The sequence below is a fragment of the Mustela lutreola genome, chromosome 11 (genome assembly GCF_030435805.1).
Source record: "Mustela lutreola isolate mMusLut2 chromosome 11, mMusLut2.pri, whole genome shotgun sequence".
In the NCBI taxonomy this organism is placed as follows: domain Eukaryota; kingdom Metazoa; phylum Chordata; class Mammalia; order Carnivora; family Mustelidae; genus Mustela; species Mustela lutreola.
In genome coordinates this window covers 82,457,557-82,467,898 of record NC_081300.1, presented here as the reverse complement: position 1 = coordinate 82,467,898, position 10,342 = coordinate 82,457,557, and the positions used below count along the sequence as shown (strand labels likewise).

Below are 10,342 nucleotides of genomic sequence, written 5' to 3'. Positions count from 1 at the left end.
ATGACCTGAGCCGAAGGCAGTGGCTTAACCCACTGAGCCACCTAGGAGCCCCTAACATTGGATTTTTGATAGGAATTGAATTTATAGATGGTTTTCAGTAGTATGGACATTTTAACAATGTTAATTCTTACCATTCATAAATATGAGCTATCTTTCCATTTATGTCTCCTTCAATTTCTTTATCAATGTCATAGTTTATGGGGTACAGATCTTTCATCTTCTTAGTTAAATCTTTTCCTAAGTATTTTATTACTTTTGATGCTATTGTGAATTAGATTGTTTTCTTTATTTTTTCAGATAGTTCATCATTAGAGTGTTAAAATGCTCCTGTCTTGTGCTTACTTTGGCAGCACATATACTAAAATTCGAATGATGCAGAGAAGATTAGCTTGATCACTGAACAAGGATGACATGAAAAACTAGGAAGCATTCCATATTAAAAAAAAAAAACGAAACAAAATTCTTGTCTTTTATATATTTATCTTGTATTTGGCAGCTTTACTAAATTTGTTTATTCAAAATTTTTTGTGAAGTTTTTAGGATTTTTTTACATGTAAGTTCATGTTATCCAAAAAAAGAAAAGTTTACTTCTTCCTTTTTATTTTTTTTTTTTTTTGGAGTCTTTTATTTCTTTGTGTTCCTTGTTTCTCTGGCTAGGACATCCAGTACTCTGTCAAATGAGAGTAGTGAAAGTGGACACCCTTGTCTTTTTTCTGATCTTTAAGGGGAAAATTTTCAAACTTTTTTGATTGAATATGAGATTAGCTCTGGGCTTGCAATATGTGTTTTTTCTTTAATGGATTTTTAAAATTATTTTTAAAAATTTTATATAAACATATAATGTGTTTTTATCCCTAGGGGTACAGGTCTGTGAATCACCAGGTTTACACATTTCACAGCACTCACCATCACTCACCATAGCACCGGCCCTCCCCAATGTCCATACCCCCACCATCCTCTCCCAACACACCTCCCACCAGCAACCCTCAGTCTGTTTTGTGAGATTCAGTCTTTTATGGTTTGTCTCCCTCCCAATCCCATCTTCTTTTTTTTTTCTTTTCGTACACCCGAAACCGCATATGTTGCATCTCCACTTCATCATATCAGGGAGATCATATGATAGTTGTCTTTCTCAGATTGATTTATTTCGCCAAGCATAATACCCTCTAGTTCCATCCACGTCATTACAAATAGCAGGATTTCATTTCTTTTGATGGCTGCATGGTATCCCATTGTACATATATACCACATCTTATTTATTGATTGGTCTGTTGAAGGACATTTAGGTTCTTTCCATAGTTTAACTATTGTGGACATTTCTGCTATAAACATTTGGGTGCATGTGCCCCTTCAGAATGCCACGTTTGTATCTTTAGGGTATATACCAAGTACTACAATCACTGGGTCATAGGCTAGTTCTATTTTCAGCTTTTTGAGGCACCTCCACGCTGTTTTCCAGAGTGGTTGCACCAGCTTGCCTTCCCACGTACAGTGTAGGAGGGTTGCCCTTTCTCCACATCCTCGCCAGCATCTGTCATTGACTGACTTGTTCATTTTAGCCATTCTGAAAGGTGTGAGGTGGTATCTCATTCTGGTTTTGATTTGTATTTCCCTGATGCCGAGTGATGTGGAGCATTTTTTCATGTGTCTGTTGGCCATTTGGATGTATTCTTTGCAGAAATGTCTGTTCATGTCCTCTGCCCATTTCTTCATTCGATTATTTGTTCTTAGGGTGTTGAGTTTGATAAGCTCTTTATAGATTTTGGATAGATACTGGCCCTTTATCTGGTATGTCATTTGCAAATACCTTCTCCCAGATAACTTCTGACAGTCATCTTTTGGCTTTGTTAACTGTTTCCTTTGCTGTGCAAAAGCTTCTTGATCTGATGAAATCCCAATAGTTCATTCTTGCCCTTGCTTCCCTTCCTTTTGGCGATGTTCCTAGGAAGAAGTTGCTGCTGCTGAGGTCAAAGAGGTTGCTACCTGTTCTCTCCTCAAGGATTTTGATGGATTCCTTTCTCACATTATGCTTCTTCATCCATTTCCAGTCTATTTTCATGTATGGTGTAAGGAAATGGTCCAATTTCATTTTTCTGCATGTGGCTGTTCAATTTTCCCAACACCATTTGTTGAAGAGGCTGTCTTTTTTTCATTGGGCATTCCTTTCTGCTTTGTTGAAGATTAGTTGACCATAGAGTTGAGGGTGTATTTCTGGGCTCTCTATTCTGTTCCATTGATCCATGTCTGTTTGGGGGGCAGTTCCCTACTATCTTGATGATGACCACTTTGTAATAGAGCTTGAAGTCTGGAATTGTGATGCCAACAACTTTGGCTTTCTTTTTCAATATTCCTCTGGCTATTCGAGGTATTTTCTGGTTCCATATATATTTTAGGATGATTTGTCCCATTTCTTTGAAAAAAATGGATGGGATTTTGATAGGGATTGCATTAAATGTGTAGATTGCTTTAGGTAGCATAGACATTTTCACAATATTTGTTCTTCCAATACAGGAGCATGGAACATTTTTCCATTTCTTTGTGTCTTCTTCAATTTCTTTCATGAGTACTTTAGAGTTTTCTGAGTATAGATTCTTTGTCTCTTTGGTTAGGTTTATTCCTAGGTATCTTAGGGCTTTGGGTGCAATTGTAAATGGGATTCACTCCTTAATTTCTATTTCTTAAGTCTTGTTGGTATAAAAAAAATGCAACCAATTTCTGTTCATTGATTTATATCTTGACACTTTACAGAATTCCTATACAAGTTATAGCAGATTTGGAGTGGAGTCCTTTAAGTTTTCCACATACAGTATCATATCATCTGCAAACAGGGATAGTTTGACTTCTCTTCTGCCAATTAGGTAAAATTTGGATGTCTTTAATTTCTTTTTGTTGTCTGATTGCTGAGGCTAGGACTTCTAGTACGATGTTGAATAGCAGTGGTGATAACGGACATCCCTGCCGTGTTCCTGACCTCAGCGAAAAAGTATTCAGTTTTTCTCCGAGAATGATATTTGCAGTGGGTTTTTCATAGATGGCTTTGATAATATTGATAATATGTGCCCTCTATGCCTACACTTTGAAGAGTTTTAATCAGGAAGAGATACTGCACTTTGCCAAATGCTTCTTCAGCATCTATGGAGAGTATCATATGGTTCTTGTTCTTTCTTTTATTAATGTGTTGTATCACATTGATTGATTTGCAGATGTTGAACCAACCTTGTAGCCCTGGAATAAATCCCACTTGGTCGTGGTGAATAATCCTTTTAATGTACTGTTGAATCCTATTGGCTAGTATTTTGGTGAGAATTTTTGCATCCGTGTTCATCAAGGATATTGGTCTGTAGTTCTCTTTTTTGACGGGATCCTTGTCTGGTTTTGGGATGAAGGTGATGCTGGCCTCAGAAAAAAAAGAGTTTGGAAGTTTTCCTTCCATTTCTATTTTTTTGGAACAGTATCAGGAGAACAGGAATTAATTCCTCTTTAAATGTTTGGTAGGATTCCCCTGGGAAGCCATCTGGCCCGGGGCTTTTGTTTGGAGATTTTTGATGACTGTTTCAATCTCCATACTGGTTATGGGTCTGTTCAGGTTTTCTATTTCTTCCTGGTTCAGTTGTGGTAGCTTATATGACTCTAGGAATGTATCCATTTCTTCCAGATTGTTGAATTTGTTGGCATAGAGTTGCTCATAGTATGTTCTTATTATTGTTTGTATTTCTTTGGTGTTGGTTGTGATCTCTCCTCTTTCATTCATGATTTTATTTATTTGGGTCCTTTCTCTTTCTTTATCAATCTTATTAATTCTTTCAAAGAACCAGCTCCTAGTTTCGTTGATTGGTTTTATAGGGTTTTTTTCTTTTGTTTTGTTTTGTTTGTGTTTTTATTGTTTGTTGGTTTCTATTTCATTGTTTTCTGATCTGATCTTTATTATTCCTGTTCTCATGCTGGGTTTAGGCTTTCTTTGTTGTTCTTTCTCCGACTCCTTTAGATGTAGGGTTATGTTGTGTATTTGAGATCTTTCTTGTTTCTTGAGAAAGGCTCGTACAGCTTTATATTTTCCTCTCAGGACTGCCTTTGCTGTATCCCACAGATTTTGAACACTTTTGTTTACATTATCATTTGTTTCCATCAATTTTTTCAATTCTTCTTTAATTTCCTGGTTGACCAATTCATTTTTTAGAAGGATGCTGTTTAGTCCCCATGTATTTGTGTTCTTTCCAAATTTCCTGTTGTGATTGAGTTCTAGTTTCAGAGCATTGTGGTCTGAGAATATGCAGGGGATGATCCCAATCTTTTGATAATGGTTGAGATCTGATTTATGACCCAGGATGCGGTCTATTCTGGAGAATGTTCCATGTGCACTAGAGAAGAATGTGTATTCTGTTATTTTGGGATGGAATGTGTTGAATATACCTGTGATGTCCATCTTGTCCAGTGTGTCATTTAAGGACTTTTTCCTTGTGGATCTGTTGCTTGGATGATCTGTCCATTTCAAGGATGTGAGTGTTAAATTCCCCTACTATAATTTTATTATTGTCAATGTGTTTCTTTGATTTTGTTATTAATTGGTTTATATAGTAGGCTGCTCCCATATTAAGGACATAGTTATTTAAAATTGTTCGGTCTTCTTGTTGGACAGACCCTTTGAGTTTGTTATAGTGTCCTTCCTCATCTCTTATTATAGTCTTTGGCTTAAAATCTAATTGATATGATATAAGGATTGCCACCCTAGCTTTCTTCTGAAGCCTTGCTGAGGAAGCAGTGGCGAAGTGCTCTTCGCTCCAAGCCAAAGCCTCTGTGAAAGCACAGCATTCGCTGAGAAATGTTCTGCGGACTGCTGCTGCTTGCCTAGGCCAGTCACGCGGTGGGAGAAACCGGCATACAGCGAAAGACTCTTTGCCTGGGCATCTCCCCTGGGAAATCACAGCGTTCCTTGGGAAATCAGAGTTGGGTTTGGGGATGGTGCGGCTGCTTGCCTGAGCTAGTCTACGCAGCTTGGTGGAAGATACCCGCATGGAGCGAAATACTCTTTGCCGTAGCATCCCCTCTGCCTGAGAGAGAAGCCAAGTGTGGGTAAGGCGCAGCACGCGGCCCCCGGAGAAGAGAATGAGCCGTTGGCCTTGGGGTCGGGAAACGCTCGGGAAGCAGGATAGCCTGCCATGACTCGAACAGCAGGCCGGTGGCAAGAAAGTGTCAACCGATCCCTGTGCGGAGAGTTGGAAACGCTCGGGAAGGAGGATAGCCTGCTGTGACTCGAACAGCAGGATAGTGGCAAGAAAGTGTCACTGGCTCCCTGTGTGGTTCGCGCCAAGCTGAAAACCTCTGCGAAAGCATAGCAGTCGCTGGGAAATGAGAGTCGGTTCTGTGGGCTGCTCCAGTTTGCCTGAGCTGGTCTCCACAGAACAGTGTAATAAACCCTCATGGAGCGAATCCTCTTTGCCTGGACATCCCCTCTACCTGAGAGCGAAGCGCGGTTGTGCCTGTGGAAAGAGCCTTAAGGAAAGGGACACGAATTTCACTGCGCTCCCCAGGAGCATGTCTGTGGAAGGTGCAGCACGCTGCCCAGGGAGAAGAGCAGGAGCCGTCGGCCATCTGGTTTGGAAACGGTTGCGAAGCGGGAAGGCCCTGGCAGGCACAATGGCCGGTGGCAATACAAGTGTCACCCGCTCCCAGTGCAGAGACGGAAGCCTGGCTGCTAAGGAGACAGGAGGGGATGAGTATGGCAGGGCGTGTGCTCCACTCTTAGGAAGGAGTCTGGGCAGAAAGCATGCCTGTCCTGAGCCTCTAGGCCCAAGGAGACAGCAGCTTTGCCCACCTGTCCCTGGTGGAGACATGGGCTTGCCAACAGGCGCCTACCCTGAACTCGCAGAAACAGCTCCCTGAAAGAAATGGCAGCCAGTTTACGTCGTCCACCAGGAGGTGGAAGCGTTCCCGAGAGCTCGGGATGTCCAGGCAAGAAGTGGGGACAGTCCCCCACAGCTCCCATTCCTAGTGCGCGGGTGGTGTGCAGGGATCCTGTCACCTCTCCTCTCCTGTGGGGAAGGCACTGGCGTAGTTCCCGAGTCTGCCTCAGGGCCTGAGAAAAAAGCCAAGCATTTCCTACACCGAGAGATGGTAGTGTGCATACAGTGCCATCCTAAGCCACACTCGCTGCTGCAGTGCTGTCTCTGTGTCTGCTTAGTTCGGATTGGCAGGGTGAACCCAGGGCGCGTTTATGGAGCCCGGGAAAGCAAGTCCCAAGAGGCACCAGCTCTCCCGCAACTCATCTTCCCTGACGCGAACGAAGCCTTGCTGAGGAAGCACCGGTGAAGTGCGGTTCGCTCAAAGCCCAAATCCTCTGGGAAAGCACAGCATATGCTGAGAATTCAGAGTCGTTACTGTGGGCTGCTGCTGCTGGCTGCCTGAGCCCAGTCAAACAGTGGGAGCAACATGCATACAGCGAAAGGCTCTTTGTCCGGACATCTCCTCTGGGAAAGCACAGCATTCCTTGGGAAGCAGAGTTGGGTTTGGGGATGCTGCTGTTGCTTGCCTGAGCTAGTCTACGCAGCTCGGTGGAAGATACCCGCATGGAGCGAAATACTCTTTGCCGTAGCATCGCCTCTGCTTTTAGAGAAGCCAAATTTGGGGAAGGCGCAGCATGCCGCCCCCGGAGAAGAGAAGGAGCCGTTGGCCTTGGGGTCGGGAAATGCTCGGGAAGCAGGATAGCCTGCCGTGGCACGAGCAGCAGGCCTGTGGCGAGACAAGGGTCACCAGCTCCCTGTGCGGAGAGATGGATGCCTGGCTGCTAAGGAGACATGAGTGGACGATTAGGGCAGGGGCGCGTGATCCACTCTGCGGAAGTAGTCTGGGCAGAAGGCAAGCGTGTCCTGTGCCTCTGGTCCCAAGGGGACAGCAGCTCCTTGGCCACCTGTCCCAAGGGTAGACATGGGCTTGCCACCAGGTGCCATACCCGGAACTCGCAGAAAGAACCCCATGGACAAACGGGCAGTCCGATGCCGTCTTCCACCAAGATGTGGCTGCGATGTGGGTGGCAGGGGGTGTGCCGGGAAGGAGGGGAAACAGTCCTCCACAGTTCCCCATCCCAGTGCACGGGCCATGTGCAGGGATCCTGTCGCCTCCTCTCTCCTGCAGTGAAGGCACTGGCCTAGACCCCGAGTCTGCCTGACCGCCGGAGCAAAAGGCAAAGCCTTACCTATGCCAGGTGATGGTAATAAACATAGAGTGCCATGCTAGGCCACGCAGGCTGCTGCAGGGTTGTGACTGTGTCTGCTAACTGCGGCATAGCAAGGTGAACCCCGGGCGCGAACTTGGAGCCTGGGAAAGCAAGGCCCAAGAGGCACCAGCTCTCACGCGGCTCTTCTTCCCTGCCGCGACAGAGCGAACGACCAAAGCCTTGCTGAGGAAGCAGCAGCGAATTGCGGTTCGCGCCAAGCTGAAAACCTCAGCGAAAGCAGAGCAGTCGCTGCGAAATGAGAGTCGGTTCTGTGTGCTGCTCCTCTTTGCCTGAGCTGGTCTCCACAGTACGGTGTAATAAAGCCTCATGGAGCGAAATCCTCTTTGCCTGGGCATGCGCTCTGCCTGAGAGAGAAGCGCGGTTGTGCCTGTGGAAAGAGCCTTAAGGAAAAGGACACGTCTTTCACTGCACTCCCCAGGAGCATGTCTGTGGAAGGTGCAGCACGCTGCCCAGGGAGAAGAGCAGGAGCCGTCGGCCATCTGGTTTGGAAACGGTTGCGAAGCGGGAAGGCCCGGGCAGGCACAATGGCCGGTGGCACTACAAGTGTCACCCGCTCTCAGTGCAGAGACGGAAGCCTGGCTGCTAAGGAGACAGGAGGGGATGAGTATGGCAGGGCGCGTGCTCCACTCTTAGGAAGGAGTCTGGGCAGAAAGCATGCCTGTCCTGAGCCTCTAGGCCCAAGGAGACAGCAGCTTTGGCCACCTGTCTCTGGTGGAGACATGGGCTTGCCAATAGGCGCCTACCCTGAACTCGCAGAAACAGCTCCCTGAAAGAAATGGCAGCCAGTTTACGTCGAACTCTAGGAGGCGGAAGCGTTCGCGAAGGCTCCTGATTTCCAGGCAAGGAGTGGGGGTAGTCCCCCACAGCTCCCTTTCCCAGTATGTGGGCGATGTGCAGGGATTCTGTCGCCTCTCCTCTCCTGTGGGGAAGGCACTGGCGTAGTTCCCGAGTCTGCCTCAGGGCCTGAGAACAAGGCCAAGCATTGCCTACACCGAGAGATGGTAGTGTGCGTACAGTGCCCTCCTAGGCCACGCTCGCTGCTGCGGTGTTGTCGCTGTGTCTGCTTAGTTTGGCTTGGCAGGGTGAACCCAGGGCGCGAATATGGAGCACGGGAAAGCAAGTCCCAAGAGGCACCAGCTCTACCCCAACTCATCTTCCGTACGCGAACGAAGCCTTGCTGAGGAAGCAGCAGTGAAGTGCCGTTCGCTCTAAGCCCAAAGCCTCTGTGAAAGCACAGCATTCGCCGAGAATTCAGAGTCGATACTGTGGGCTGCTGCTGCTGGTTGCCTGAGCCCAGTCTCACAGTGGGAGACACCCGCATACAGCGTAAGACTCTTTGTCCGGGCATCTCCTGTGGGAAAGCACAGCATACCTTTGGAATCAGAGTTTGGTTTGCGAATGCATGCTGCTGCTTGCCTGAGCTAGTCTACGCAGCTCGGTGGAAGATACCCGTATGGAGCGAAATACTCTTTGCCATTGCTTCCCCTCTGCTTTTAGAGAAGCCAAGTTTGGGGAAGGCGCAGCATGCCGCCCCAGGGAAGAGAAGGAGCCGTTGGCCTTGGGGTCGGGAAATGCTCGGGAAGCAGGATAGCCTGCCGTGGCACGAGCAGCAGGCCTGTGGCGTGACAAGGGTCACGCGCTCCCTGTGCGGAGAGATGGATGCCTGGCTGCTAAGGAGACAGGAGTGGACGACTTGGGCAGGGGCGCGTGCTCCACTCTCAGGAAGGAGTCTGGGCAGATGGCAGGCGTGTCCTGTGCCTCTGGTCCCAAGTGGACAGCATCTCCTTGGCCACCTGTCCCAAGGGCAGACATGGGCTTGCCAACAGGTGCCATACCCGGAACTCGCAGAAAGAACCCCATGGACAAACGGGCAGTCCGATGCCGTCTTCCACCAAGATGTGGCAGCGATGTAGGTAGCAGGGGTGTTCCAGGAAGGAGTGGAGACAGTCCCCCACAGTTCCCCATCCCAGTGTACGGGCCATGTGCAGGGAACCTGTCGCCTCCTCTCTCCTGAAGTGAACGCACAGGACTAGAACCCGAGTCTGCCTGAGCGCCGGAGAAAAAGGCAAAGCCATACCTATGCCAGGAGATGGTAATAGGCATAGAGTGCCATGCTAGGCCACGCACCCTTCTGCAGGGTTGTGACTGTGTCTGCTTACTTCGGAATAGCAAGGTGAAACCCTGGCGCGAACTTGGAGCCTGGGATAGCAAGGCCCAAGAGGCACCAGCTCTCCCGCGGCTCTTCTTCCCTGCCGAGACAGAGCGAACGACCAAAGCCTTGCTGAGGAAGCAGCAGCGAAGTGCGGTTCGCGCCAAGCTGAAAACCTCTGCGAAAGCATAGTAGTCGCTGCGAAATGAGAGTCGGTTCTGTGGGCTGCTCCTGTTTGCCTGAGCTGGTCTCCACAGTACGGTGTAATAAAGCCTCATGGAGCGAAACCCTCTTTGCCTGGGCATGCGCTCTGCCTGAGAGAGAAGCGCGGTTGTGCCTGTGGAAAGAGCCTTAAGGAAAAGGACACGTCTTTCACTGCACTCCCGAGGAGCATGTCTGTGGAAGGTGCAGCACGCTGCCCAGGGAGAAGAGCAGGAGCCGTCGGCCATCTGGTTTGGAAACGGTTGCGAAGCGGGAAGGCCCGGGCAGGCACAATGGCCGGTGGCACTACAAGTGTCACCCGCTCCCAGTGCAGAGACGGAAGCCTGGCCGCTAAGGAGACAGGAGGGGATGAGTAATGCAGGGCGCGTGCTCCACTCTTAGGAAGGAGTCTGGGCAGAAAGCATGCCTGTCCTGAGCCTCTATGCCCAAGGAGACAGCAGCTTTGCCCAACTGTCTCTGGTGGAGACATGGGCTAGCCAACAGGCGCCTACCCTGAACTCGCAGAAACAGCTCCCTGAAAGAAATGGTAGCCAGTTTACGTCATCCTCCAGGAGGTGGAAGCGTTCGCGAAGGCTCGGGATTTCCAGACAAGGAGTGGAGACAGTCCCCCAGAGCTCCCTTTCCCAGTGTGTTGGCGGTGTGCAGGGATCCTGTCGCCTCTCCTCTCCTGTGGGGAAGGCACTGGCGTAGTTCCCGAGTCTGCCTCAGGGCCTGAGAAAAAGGCCCAGCATAGCCTACAC

The 10,342-nt window shown here is 48.4% G+C and overlaps 1 non-coding gene across 1 annotated transcript; it reads left to right on the top strand.

Moving 5' to 3' along the window:
• Positions 1-334: 334 nt before the first annotated feature.
• On the top strand, positions 335-441 carry LOC131811958 (U6 spliceosomal RNA). Its single transcript, XR_009346198.1, has one exon. It is a non-coding gene; the product is annotated as a U6 spliceosomal RNA (small nuclear RNA).
• Positions 442-10,342: the final 9,901 nt, after the last annotated feature.